Raw genomic sequence first — 13,886 nt, 5'->3', positions numbered from 1 at the left:
ACAAGTGTGCCCGTAGCCATAAGGCGGAGAACTGCACATTGAGGAAACCCTGCAATCGCTGTAAGGAAATCCATCAGTGTTGCATGATGTAATTCCCCAAGCACAGAAGGAGCAGAGTATGCTCATGGTAGGAGCTGCAAAGGAGCTGTACCTCGACCAGCAGAACCGGTCTCCAAGGGTCATGTTGAAGGTGATCAAGGTCACTCTGCAAAGTGAAGGGAGAAGCATTGATACATTCGGCGTTCTAGATGATGGGTCAGAAAGAACGATCATTCTCACGGCGGCCACCCGTCAGCTAAACCTGGAGGGGAATCCCGAGACCCTTAACCTCAGAACGGTGCGACATGATGTTATCCAAATGAAAGGCTCTGCTGTGACCTTTAGCATTTCACCTTCAGGAAACCGGGACGTGGCCTATAACATTACCAATGCCTTCACGGCAGATGGCTTGAATCTTGCGGAGCACTCCTGCCCGGTAAGTGTTCTACAGAAACAATATCCTCATCTACGAGGATTGCCTCTTCCTAACCTGGCCAGAGTAGCGCCACTTATCCTGATTGGGTCAGACCACCCACATCTCGTCACCCCGACTGAGCCTATACGAGCTGGACCAGAAGGAGGGCCCATTGCTGTCCATACAGCCTTGGGTTGGGCTGTGCAAGGTCCAGTCCATCTACTTCTCTCCACCCAAGCTGTACAGTCACAGCAAGTCCTCTTCACCAGAAGTAATCCAGCTCCATCCCCCTGTGCGGCCACTGACCTCCTTCGGAATGTAGAGATGCTCTGGAAGATGGACACCTTCTCCAACCGGAAGCTACAGGAGGTCACCCGCTCAAAACATGACTCCTATGCATTAGACCTCCTGGAGAAGCGCACCACCACCACTGAACTGGATGGCGTTCAGAGGTACGCAACCCCACTGCTACGGGTGCCCAACCATCCTCTTCTGGCAACCACACCACGGGCTGTACTCCCACTACTGCGTGGAACGGAGCGACGCCTGGTGAAGAATCCTGAGCTTGCTGAAGTTCATAACCGGGAGATTCATAACCTTGTGAAGGCAGGCTATGTCACAAAAGTGACCGCTCATGAAGAGGGAAACCCACTCAGCGAATCCTGGTATCTCCCTCACCATGTTATCCAGCAACACGGTGGGAAGTACAGACTTGTCTTCAACTGTTCATTCCAAGCTGCTGGTCAAAGCCTGAATGACTGTCTACTCCCGGGACCAACCTTAGGTCCTTCCTTGCTCGGTGTCCTTCTCCGGTTCCGGCAGCACTCTACAGCCATCAGTGGAGACATCAAAGCCATGTTTCATCAGATTCGTCTACTGCCTTCCGACACCACACTGCTCCGGTTCATATGGCGAGATATGGAACGAGACGCAGAGCCCACCATCTATGAATGGCAAGTACTCCCATTTGGCACCACCTGCAGTCCTTGCTGTGCCATATACGCTCTGCAGAGACACGCACGGGAGCACCCAGACAGTGGCCCAGAAGTATGGGATTCAGTGGAAAATGCCTTCTATGTGGATAACTGCTTACAGAGCATCCCATCCACGGCTGAAGCGAAAGCACTCCTCGATAAAGTACGGAATCTCCTGGCCAAAGGGGGATTTGAGGAACGACAGTGGGCGAGTAACAGAGCGGAGGTTATCCAGCACCTCCCGCCACAAGCTAGGTCCAGTAGCAGTGAACTCTGGCTATCGCAGTCTGGTGCTAACCCACAAGAGCCCACTCTAGGACTGAGATGGAGCTGCATACCGGATACCCTTGGGTACAAGCACCGCTCAGCCCTGAGTACCGAAACCCCCACTCTGCGCACCATCTATCGGACACTGGCCAGTCAATACGATCCCCTTGGGTATATCCTGCCATACACAACCCGGGCCAAAGTCTTAGTCCAGGACCTGTGGCAGACCAAGAGGGACTGGGATGAACCGATCCATCCGGCTGACCTAGTGGAACGATGGATCTGTTGGGAAACAGAGTTATCGGAGCTCTCTGAAGTCCAAATGCCAAGATGTTATGTACCACCCTGTGCTGACCAACTGGGATCATGCCGGGAATTGCATGTGTTCTGTGACGCTTCGGAGCGAGCTTATGGGGCGGTTTCCTATCTAAGAGTGGAGGATAAGGCAGGACACACCCATGTCTCCTTTGTCATGGCCAGGTCCAGGGTCGCACCCAAGAAGCAGTTGTCAATGCCTAGGCTGGAACTCAGTGCTGCCCTTTCCGGAGCCCAGTTGGCCTCTACCTTGCGAGCCGAGCTCACCTTGCCAATCCAAAGGGTCATCTACTGGAGTGATTCGGCCACTGTATTGACCTGGCTCACATCGGAGTCCTGCAGGTATAAGGTGTTTGTCGGAACTCGCATTGCGGAAATCCAAGACCTGACAGAAGTCCAGGACTGGAGGTATGTTGATAGCATAAACAATCCTGCTGATGACGTTACTCGCGGTAAAACCCTTAAGGAACTGGCTCAACCCCATCGCTGGAGCTTGGGACCACCATTCTTGTCCCAACCAGAGAACGAGTGGCCGAAAGCCCCCAGGCGTGCGGCTCCTCCGCAACCAATTGAAACTCATGAGTTAAGGAAGTCCGCCCAATGTTACAGCATCTCTACGGAACCAACAACAGCTCTCCCTGACCTAGCACAATCCCAAACACTGCCGGATCTGATCGCCGCCACAAACCAGACCTCAGATGGGGTGGCTTCTATGCCCACCTCCCTCGCGGCAGAGACACTACTCCTCCAGCATGCACAAGCAGTTAGCTTCCCTGAGGAGCTAAAAGCTCTGAAAGCTGGTAGGGAAGTTGCTAAGGAGAGCCGTCTTCTCTCTCTCGCCCCAGAATATGATCAAATCCTTGGAGTGATCAGAGTCGGAGGGAGGCTGCGCCGAGCAGAAGTTTTGGACCCCGACGCTATCCACCCAATTATCCTTGACTCCAGACACCCTCTTACCAGGCTCCTCATCAAGAGTTATGATGAAAAGCTTCTCCACCCAGGGCCAGAGAGGGTCTATGGGGAGATGAGGCGGAAGTACTGGATACTTGGAGGACGAGGAGCCATTCATAAGTACCAATACGCCTGCGTAGAATGTCAGGGATGGCGAGCCGGAGCCACTGTGCCCAAAATGGCAGATTTACCCCCTGCTCGCTTGCGCCTTCTCAAACCACCCTTCTGGTCAACAGGAGTAGATTGCTTTGGCCCCTTGACGATCAAGCTAGGTCGTCGAGTGGAAAAGCGCTGGGGCATTCTATTCAAGTGTTTGACGACTAGGTGTGTCCACCTGGACCTACTGGAGAGTTTGGATACTGAAGCCTTCCTCATGGCCCTACGGCGGTTTATCTCCCGACGGGGGAAACCCTACGAGATCCTGGCTGACAGAGTCACAAACTTCAAGGCAGGAGAAGCCAGGTTGGAGGAAGCCTTCCAAGCCATGGAACCCAGCCTCCAGGATCAGCTGATGGACCAACAAATCTTATTCAAATTTAACCCTCCAGGAGCTCCTCATTTTGGAGGAACATGGGAGCGAGAGATTAAATCTGTAAAGACGGCCTTACGAGTCGTCCTGGGGGACCAAACTGTCACTGAAACTGTCTTGCGGACCGTACTGATAGAGGTGGAAGGGATATTGAACTCCAAACCCTTGGGATATCTCTCTGCAGATATTGCTGACCCCGATCCGGTTACACCGAATATGCTCTTGATGGGACGCCGAGATGCGTCACTTGCTCAAGCCATCTATGCTGATACCAACCTCGTTGGCAGACGCCGGTGGCGACACAGCCAGATCTTGGCTGACCATTTCTGGGCCCGATTCATTCGGGATTACCTACCAAGCCTACAGCACAGAGGGAAATGGCGGAGAGAAATGGCCAGCCTGGAAACTGGCCAAGTAGTAATGGTGGTGGACCCTCAGCTGCCTAGAGCCTCCTGGCCGGTGGGACGTATCACTAAGACCATGCCTGGGACCGATGGTCGCGTTAGATCAGTGGAGATCCAGGTAAAGAACCGGACATATATTAGGCCAGTTGCTCGACTAATTTCTCTCCCTGAGATGACGGAGGACGGGAGCAATGAGCCTTTTTGAGGAGTGTGGAATTTAACAAATTTCCAGGGTGGCTGTAGAAAAGGCCCATGGAGTTGGTGGAATAATCCTTTAATTCATGGCCACTTACTCAGCTGGGCTAGAGCGCTTTAATTAGGTCAGGTGGCAATGACCGACAGATCTCATCCACATAAAAGGAGGAAAACGGCATCGCCTGATCTCGCTGCTTTCTCTTCCTTAACTCCGTCTGCTCGAAGTTCTGTGCGTCCATGAATCCACGTAAGTCCACCGACTCTGTTACCTTTCATCTGAACTATCTGTTGCGAGCGGGAGAGTGGGCCATCAGTTATTGTTTATAGTTATTACCGCGGAGCGCGGCTTGGAGCGCACGCTTCAAACATATTGTGTAATGTGAATTGTCAATGATCGCGGCCCTACGGATCCTCATAGGCCAATTATGCAATCGATATGGTTAATATGTAATTAAATTAATTCCATGTACACATGAAGACCAATTGAAAGGGTGAAATGAGAAACGTCATTGTTTGCTAACTGATCGACTTTGATATCAAACTAAAGGAGATTATAGCTTGAATGACCATTCACTGTTTGTATTTATTTCATGATTTATGATAAATAGTTAAGAGCCTAAATGACTCACAGGTGATTACTATTGACTTCTTAATGAACTGGATTGTTGAATTCCCTAATTATGTTAATAATGAATGATTGTTATGATTTGATCTTTGTGATTATGAATTTGATTGGATACGTGTTATTTTGTTTCCTTTGTTATGCAGCACAGACTACTCAGTAAATATACCACTTTATGGTTAAAGGAATTCCTGCCTCAGTCTCATCCATTCCTCTGTCACCTGACACGTGACCACCTGTTCACCTTCACTGTCAGTCATCCTACCTGTCCAGCTACCCACACAGATTCCACTAATCTTTCAATGGTCCTTCGAACCGGATGATGACTGAACCAAAGACAGGTGAAATGGAGGAGGAGAGGGAAGAATTGTCTCCACTGGAAGGAAGAGAGGAGGAGAGGGCAGCTGAGGGAAAGGTCTTGGAACAAAGGAAATATCCAGGAGCTAAGCCTAAAGCAACAAAGGCTTCATCCTCCACCAGCAGCACCAGAAGAACCAGGCAAGCACCTGGTTATCTTAAGGATTATGTGGTCGAGATTTCGACATCAAAGGGCAAGCCCACTAGAGCTCAAGGTGGTGATGGATCAACTGTACGTTTCAGCCATCAACCATCTCCTCTGAGCCAAGCACCGGAAACTGCGTTGGAGCAGGAAAGTGGTCTACAGGAAGAACCCATGGAGGTGACTCCCACAGCACAGGTCAACCAGCTTTCTGAGGCAGGCTCCGCTCACTCCTTAACTAAAGGGAAATCGTCGAGGCACTCTAGACGGAGTGGGAGTTCGACCAGTGGATACCCCTTTGGAAGTGGCCATGGCAGCCGCCATTCACTAGCCCTCAGCGATTCACAGACCGCTGTCCTACAAGAGAGGATGAAACTATTAGCTTTGGAGGAAATTGAGCGTCAGATTGAGGAGGAACGACAGGCTGATGAACGATGTCACCTATTGGATGTGCAGGCCCGTAGTGCTCTACAGGAACGGGAATTCATTGCCAAGGACCTGGCACAACAGCGACGGCACCGTCAAGCCAGAAGGGAATTGGAGGAGGCACGGATGGTCTCATTCTTCCTGGAGAGGAACGAACAGGGAGTTGACCTGACCACCCCTCCACATGGACCTGACCTGTCTGCCTTTCTTTCCCAATCTGCCCCTCTGGTACAGCATGGCACACAGTCCCCGGAGGCTCCGGGGTCAACAGCCAACACGGAGCACGGGGGACAGGCCGCTCCACCAACGCCCTCTATGCCAGTGACACAAGTTAGCATTCCTCCATGTGGACAAAGCATCACTCCTTCGCCTTTCCGCCAATTACCAACCACGGCAAATCGTTCCTCTCGTCCAGGGCCAGGCCAGTCGTCAAACATCAGGTGGAAGGGCTCTCACCCAATTCCGTCTGCCACCAATGGAGGGTCTGGGACAGTAGGGGACCGGCCCAATGAGGCCACAGTGGGCTCATCAGAAGTCCCGGGTTTATCCTTCACGCAACCAGAAGAGGGAGCCAATATTATGAAACTTCTAGTAGCCTCAGCCTATGGAATTCCCAGACCCAAACTGCCATACTTTGAGAGCGGAAAGGAGAGTGAATTTGTCCTTTTGGAAATGGCATTGGAGAGCCTACTGGGTATTCACAGTCATCTGTCAGAACGCTACAAATACCAAGTACTAATGGATCATTTGCGGTTTCCCAGTGCATACAGGCTGGCCCAATCTTTTATGCACTCCGCAACACCATACACTGCCGCTCTCCAGGCCCTGAAGGCGAGATATGGTGAGCCACGCCAGCTAGTCCAGAATGAACCTAACAACATCCTGAACACGTCTCCAATTAAAATGGGAGACCATGCTGCCTTCGAAGAGTTCTCCCTGGCTGTCCAATCCCTGACCTCAATGCTCCAATCTGTTGAAGGAGAAGATGGGAACGAGCTGAAATGTGGCTCCCACGTGGACAGGCTTCTTAGCAAGCTTCCAGTGTACCTCAGAGACAGTTTCATTGAACATTGTTTGAACAAGGGCATCCTGAAAGAGGGCTCGAGAAGCACCTATGCTCTCAGAGACCTGGCCGCATGGTTGGAGGTGAAGGCAAAGGCGAAGAGTATCGCTCACCAGGCCACAATCTCAGCCATAGCCACCGGGGGAAGGAAGGAGTTTGAACGCCAGGGGGGACAGAAAAGACCAAATCCCACTACCATGTACTTAAATAGTGAAGCCGGGGAGGAACCCGGGAAGAAGACCCCTCTCGAGCAAGAACATCAAATTCCAGCCTTACTGCCCATATTGCAATAGTAAGGGACACTTCCTTGGCTCATGCCCCAGGGTAAAAAAGCTCACTCAAACTCAATTGAAGGCCTGGATCACTTCAGGCGAGCGATGCTACAAGTGTGCCCGTAGCCATAAGGCGGAGAACTGCACATTGAGGAAACCCTGCAATCGCTGTAAGGAAATCCATCAGTGTTGCATGATGTAATTCCCCAAGCACAGAAGGAGCAGAGTATGCTCATGGTAGGAGCTGCAAAGGAGCTGTACCTCGACCAGCAGAACCGGTCTCCAAGGGTCATGTTGAAGGTGATCAAGGTCACTCTGCAAAGTGAAGGGAGAAGCATTGATACATTCGGCGTTCTAGATGATGGGTCAGAAAGAACGATCATTCTCACGGCGGCCACCCGTCAGCTAAACCTGGAGGGGAATCCCGAGACCCTTAACCTCAGAACGGTGCGACATGATGTTATCCAAATGAAAGGCTCTGCTGTGACCTTTAGCATTTCACCTTCAGGAAACCGGGACGTGGCCTATAACATTACCAATGCCTTCACGGCAGATGGCTTGAATCTTGCGGAGCACTCCTGCCCGGTAAGTGTTCTACAGAAACAATATCCTCATCTACGAGGATTGCCTCTTCCTAACCTGGCCAGAGTAGCGCCACTTATCCTGATTGGGTCAGACCACCCACATCTCGTCACCCCGACTGAGCCTATACGAGCTGGACCAGAAGGAGGGCCCATTGCTGTCCATACAGCCTTGGGTTGGGCTGTGCAAGGTCCAGTCCATCTACTTCTCTCCACCCAAGCTGTACAGTCACAGCAAGTCCTCTTCACCAGAAGCAATCCAGCTCCATCCCCCTGTGCGGCCACTGACCTCCTTCGGAATGTAGAGATGCTCTGGAAGATGGACACCTTCTCCAACCGGAAGCTACAGGAGGTCACCCGCTCAAAACATGACTCCTATGCATTAGACCTCCTGGAGAAGCGCACCACCACCACTGAACTGGATGGCGTTCAGAGGTACGCAACCCCACTGCTACGGGTGCCCAACCATCCTCTTCTGGCAACCACACCACGGGCTGTACTCCCACTACTGCGTGGAACGGAGCGACGCCTGGTGAAGAATCCTGAGCTTGCTGAAGTTCATAACCGGGAGATTCATAACCTTGTGAAGGCAGGCTATGTCACAAAAGTGACCGCTCATGAAGAGGGAAACCCACTCAGCGAATCCTGGTATCTCCCTCACCATGTTATCCAGCAACACGGTGGGAAGTACAGACTTGTCTTCAACTGTTCATTCCAAGCTGCTGGTCAAAGCCTGAATGACTGTCTACTCCCGGGACCAACCTTAGGTCCTTCCTTGCTCGGTGTCCTTCTCCGGTTCCGGCAGCACTCTACAGCCATCAGTGGAGACATCAAAGCCATGTTTCATCAGATTCGTCTACTGCCTTCCGACACCACACTGCTCCGGTTCATATGGCGAGATATGGAACGAGACGCAGAGCCCACCATCTATGAATGGCAAGTACTCCCATTTGGCACCACCTGCAGTCCTTGCTGTGCCATATACGCTCTGCAGAGACACGCACGGGAGCACCCAGACAGTGGCCCAGAAGTATGGGATTCAGTGGAAAATGCCTTCTATGTGGATAACTGCTTACAGAGCATCCCATCCACGGCTGAAGCGAAAGCACTCCTCGATAAAGTACGGAATCTCCTGGCCAAAGGGGGATTTGAGGAACGACAGTGGGCGAGTAACAGAGCGGAGGTTATCCAGCACCTCCCGCCACAAGCTAGGTCCAGTAGCAGTGAACTCTGGCTATCGCAGTCTGGTGCTAACCCACAAGAGCCCACTCTAGGACTGAGATGGAGCTGCATACCGGATACCCTTGGGTACAAGCACCGCTCAGCCCTGAGTACCGAAACCCCCACTCTGCGCACCATCTATCGGACACTGGCCAGTCAATACGATCCCCTTGGGTATATCCTGCCATACACAACCCGGGCCAAAGTCTTAGTCCAGGACCTGTGGCAGACCAAGAGGGACTGGGATGAACCGATCCATCCGGCTGACCTAGTGGAACGATGGATCTGTTGGGAAACAGAGTTATTGGAGCTCTCTGAAGTCCAAATGCCAAGATGTTATGTACCACCCTGTGCTGACCAACTGGGATCATGCCGGGAATTGCATGTGTTCTGTGACGCTTCGGAGCGAGCTTATGGGGCGGTTTCCTATCTAAGAGTGGAGGATAAGGCAGGACACACCCATGTCTCCTTTGTCATGGCCAGGTCCAGGGTCGCACCCAAGAAGCAGTTGTCAATGCCTAGGCTGGAACTCAGTGCTGCCCTTTCCGGAGCCCAGTTGGCCTCTACCTTGCGAGCCGAGCTCACCTTGCCAATCCAAAGGGTCATCTACTGGAGTGATTCGGCCACTGTATTGACCTGGCTCACATCGGAGTCCTGCAGGTATAAGGTGTTTGTCGGAACTCGCATTGCGGAAATCCAAGACCTGACAGAAGTCCAGGACTGGAGGTATGTTGATAGCATAAACAATCCTGCTGATGACGTTACTCGCGGTAAAACCCTTAAGGAACTGGCTCAACCCCATCGCTGGAGCTTGGGACCACCATTCTTGTCCCAACCAGAGAACGAGTGGCCGAAAGCCCCCAGGCGTGCGGCTCCTCCGCAACCAATTGAAACTCATGAGTTAAGGAAGTCCGCCCAATGTTACAGCATCTCTACGGAACCAACAACAGCTCTCCCTGACCTAGCACAATCCCAAACACTGCCGGATCTGATCGCCGCCACAAACCAGACCTCAGATGGGGTGGCTTCTATGCCCACCTCCCTCGCGGCAGAGACACTACTCCTCCAGCATGCACAAGCAGTTAGCTTCCCTGAGGAGCTAAAAGCTCTGAAAGCTGGTAGGGAAGTTGCTAAGGAGAGCCGTCTTTCTCTCTCTCGCCCCAGAATATGATCAAATCCTTGGAGTGATCAGAGTCGGAGGGAGGCTGCGCCGAGCAGAAGTTTTGGACCCCGACGCTATCCACCCAATTATCCTTGACTCCAGACACCCTCTTACCAGGCTCCTCATCAAGAGTTATGATGAAAAGCTTCTCCACCCAGGGCCAGAGAGGGTCTATGGGGAGATGAGGCGGAAGTACTGGATACTTGGAGGACGAGGAGCCATTCATAAGTACCAATACGCCTGCGTAGAATGTCAGGGATGGCGAGCCGGAGCCACTGTGCCCAAAATGGCAGATTTACCCCCTGCTCGCTTGCGCCTTCTCAAACCACCCTTCTGGTCAACAGGAGTAGATTGCTTTGGCCCCTTGACGATCAAGCTAGGTCGTCGAGTGGAAAAGCGCTGGGGCATTCTATTCAAGTGTTTGACGACTAGGTGTGTCCACCTGGACCTACTGGAGAGTTTGGATACTGAAGCCTTCCTCATGGCCCTACGGCGGTTTATCTCCCGACGGGGGAAACCCTACGAGATCCTGGCTGACAGAGTCACAAACTTCAAGGCAGGAGAAGCCAGGTTGGAGGAAGCCTTCCAAGCCATGGAACCCAGCCTCCAGGATCAGCTGATGGACCAACAAATCTTATTCAAATTTAACCCTCCAGGAGCTCCTCATTTTGGAGGAACATGGGAGCGAGAGATTAAATCTGTAAAGACGGCCTTACGAGTCGTCCTGGGGGACCAAACTGTCACTGAAACTGTCTTGCGGACCGTACTGATAGAGGTGGAAGGGATATTGAACTCCAAACCCTTGGGATATCTCTCTGCAGATATCGCTGACCCCGATCCGGTTACACCGAATATGCTCTTGATGGGACGCCGAGATGCGTCACTTGCTCAAGCCATCTATGCTGATACCAACCTCGTTGGCAGACGCCGGTGGCGACACAGCCAGATCTTGGCTGACCATTTCTGGGCCCGATTCATTCGGGATTACCTACCAAGCCTACAGCACAGAGGGAAATGGCGGAGAGAAATGGCCAGCCTGGAAACTGGCCAAGTAGTAATGGTGGTGGACCCTCAGCTGCCTAGAGCCTCCTGGCCGGTGGGACGTATCACTAAGACCATGCCTGGGACCGATGGTCGCGTTAGATCAGTGGAGATCCAGGTAAAGAACCGGACATATATTAGGCCAGTTGCTCGACTAATTTCTCTCCCTGAGATGACGGAGGACGGGAGCAATGAGCCTTTTTGAGGAGTGTGGAATTTAACAAATTTCCAGGGTGGCTGTAGAAAAGGCCCATGGAGTTGGTGGAATAATCCTTTAATTCATGGCCACTTACTCAGCTGGGCTAGAGCGCTTTAATTAGGTCAGGTGGCAATGACCGACAGATCTCATCCACATAAAAGGAGGAAAACGGCATCGCCTGATCTCGCTGCTTTCTCTTCCTTAACTCCGTCTGCTCGAAGTTCTGTGCGTCCATGAATCCACGTAAGTCCACCGACTCTGTTACCTTTCATCTGAACTATCTGTTGCGAGCGGGAGAGTGGGCCATCAGTTATTGTTTATAGTTATTACCGCGGAGCGCGGCTTGGAGCGCACGCTTCAAACATATTGTGTAATGTGAATTGTCAATGATCGCGGCCCTACGGATCCTCATAGGCCAATTATGCAATCGATATGGTTAATATGTAATTAAATTAATTCCATGTACACATGAAGACCAATTGAAAGGGTGAAATGAGAAACGTCATTGTTTGCTAACTGATCGACTTTGATATCAAACTAAAGGAGATTATAGCTTGAATGACCATTCACTGTTTGTATTTATTTCATGATTTATGATAAATAGTTAAGAGCCTAAATGACTCACAGGTGATTACTATTGACTTCTTAATGAACTGGATTGTTGAATTCCCTAATTATGTTAATAATGAATGATTGTTATGATTTGATCTTTGTGATTATGAATTTGATTGGATACGTGTTATTTTGTTTCCTTTGTTATGCAGCACAGACTACTCAGTAAATATACCACTTTATGGTTAAAGGAATTCCTGCCTCAGTCTCATCCATTCCTCTGTCACCTGACACGTGACCACCTGTTCACCTTCACTGTCAGTCATCCTACCTGTCCAGCTACCCACACAGATTCCACTAATCTTTCAATGGTCCTTCGAACCGGATGATGACTGAACCAAAGACAGGTGAAATGGAGGAGGAGAGGGAAGAATTGTCTCCACTGGAAGGAAGAGAGGAGGAGAGGGCAGCTGAGGGAAAGGTCTTGGAACAAAGGAAATATCCAGGAGCTAAGCCTAAAGCAACAAAGGCTTCATCCTCCACCAGCAGCACCAGAAGAACCAGGCAAGCACCTGGTTATCTTAAGGATTATGTGGTCGAGATTTCGACATCAAAGGGCAAGCCCACTAGAGCTCAAGGTGGTGATGGATCAACTGTACGTTTCAGCCATCAACCATCTCCTCTGAGCCAAGCACCGGAAACTGCGTTGGAGCAGGAAAGTGGTCTACAGGAAGAACCCATGGAGGTGACTCCCACAGCACAGGTCAACCAGCTTCCTGAGGCAGGCTCCGCTCACTCCTTAACTAAAGGGAAATCGTCGAGGCACTCTAGACGGAGTGGGAGTTCGACCAGTGGATACCCCTTTGGAAGTGGCCATGGCAGCCGCCATTCACTAGCCCTCAGCGATTCACAGACCGCTGTCCTACAAGAGAGGATGAAACTATTAGCTTTGGAGGAAATTGAGCGTCAGATTGAGGAGGAACGACAGGCTGATGAACGATGTCACCTATTGGATGTGCAGGCCCGTAGTGCTCTACAGGAACGGGAATTCATTGCCAAGGACCTGGCACAACAGCGACGGCACCGTCAAGCCAGAAGGGAATTGGAGGAGGCACGGATGGTCTCATTCTTCCTGGAGAGGAACGAACAGGGAGTTGACCTGACCACCCCTCCACATGGACCTGACCTGTCTGCCTTTCTTTCCCAATCTGCCCCTCTGGTACAGCATGGCACACAGTCCCCGGAGGCTCCGGGGTCAACAGCCAACACGGAGCACGGGGGACAGGCCGCTCCACCAACGCCCTCTATGCCAGTGACACAAGTTAGCATTCCTCCATGTGGACAAAGCATCACTCCTTCGCCTTTCCGCCAATTACCAACCACGGCAAATCGTTCCTCTCGTCCAGGGCCAGGCCAGTCGTCAAACATCAGGTGGAAGGGCTCTCACCCAATTCCGTCTGCCACCAATGGAGGGTCTGGGACAGTAGGGGACCGGCCCAATGAGGCCACAGTGGGCTCATCAGAAGTCCCGGGTTTATCCTTCACGCAACCAGAAGAGGGAGCCAATATTATGAAACTTCTAGTAGCCTCAGCCTATGGAATTCCCAGACCCAAACTGCCATACTTTGAGAGCGGAAAGGAGAGTGAATTTGTCCTTTTGGAAATGGCATTGGAGAGCCTACTGGGTATTCACAGTCATCTGTCAGAACGCTACAAATACCAAGTACTAATGGATCATTTGCGGTTTCCCAGTGCATACAGGCTGGCCCAATCTTTTATGCACTCCGCAACACCATACACTGCCGCTCTCCAGGCCCTGAAGGCGAGATATGGTGAGCCACGCCAGCTAGTCCAGAATGAACCTAACAACATCCTGAACACGTCTCCAATTAAAATGGGAGACCATGCTGCCTTCGAAGAGTTCTCCCTGGCTGTCCAATCCCTGACCTCAATGCTCCAATCTGTTGAAGGAGAAGATGGGAACGAGCTGAAATGTGGCTCCCACGTGGACAGGCTTCTTAGCAAGCTTCCAGTGTACCTCAGAGACAGTTTCATTGAACATTGTTTGAACAAGGGCATCCTGAAAGAGGGCTCGAGAAGCACCTATGCTCTCAGAGACCTGGCCGCATGGTTGGAGGTGAAGGCAAAGGCGAAGAGTA

This window comes from Salvelinus namaycush, chromosome 6 (assembly GCF_016432855.1).
Source record: "Salvelinus namaycush isolate Seneca chromosome 6, SaNama_1.0, whole genome shotgun sequence".
NCBI classification, from domain to species: domain Eukaryota; kingdom Metazoa; phylum Chordata; class Actinopteri; order Salmoniformes; family Salmonidae; genus Salvelinus; species Salvelinus namaycush.
This window is presented reverse-complemented; position numbering follows the sequence as displayed.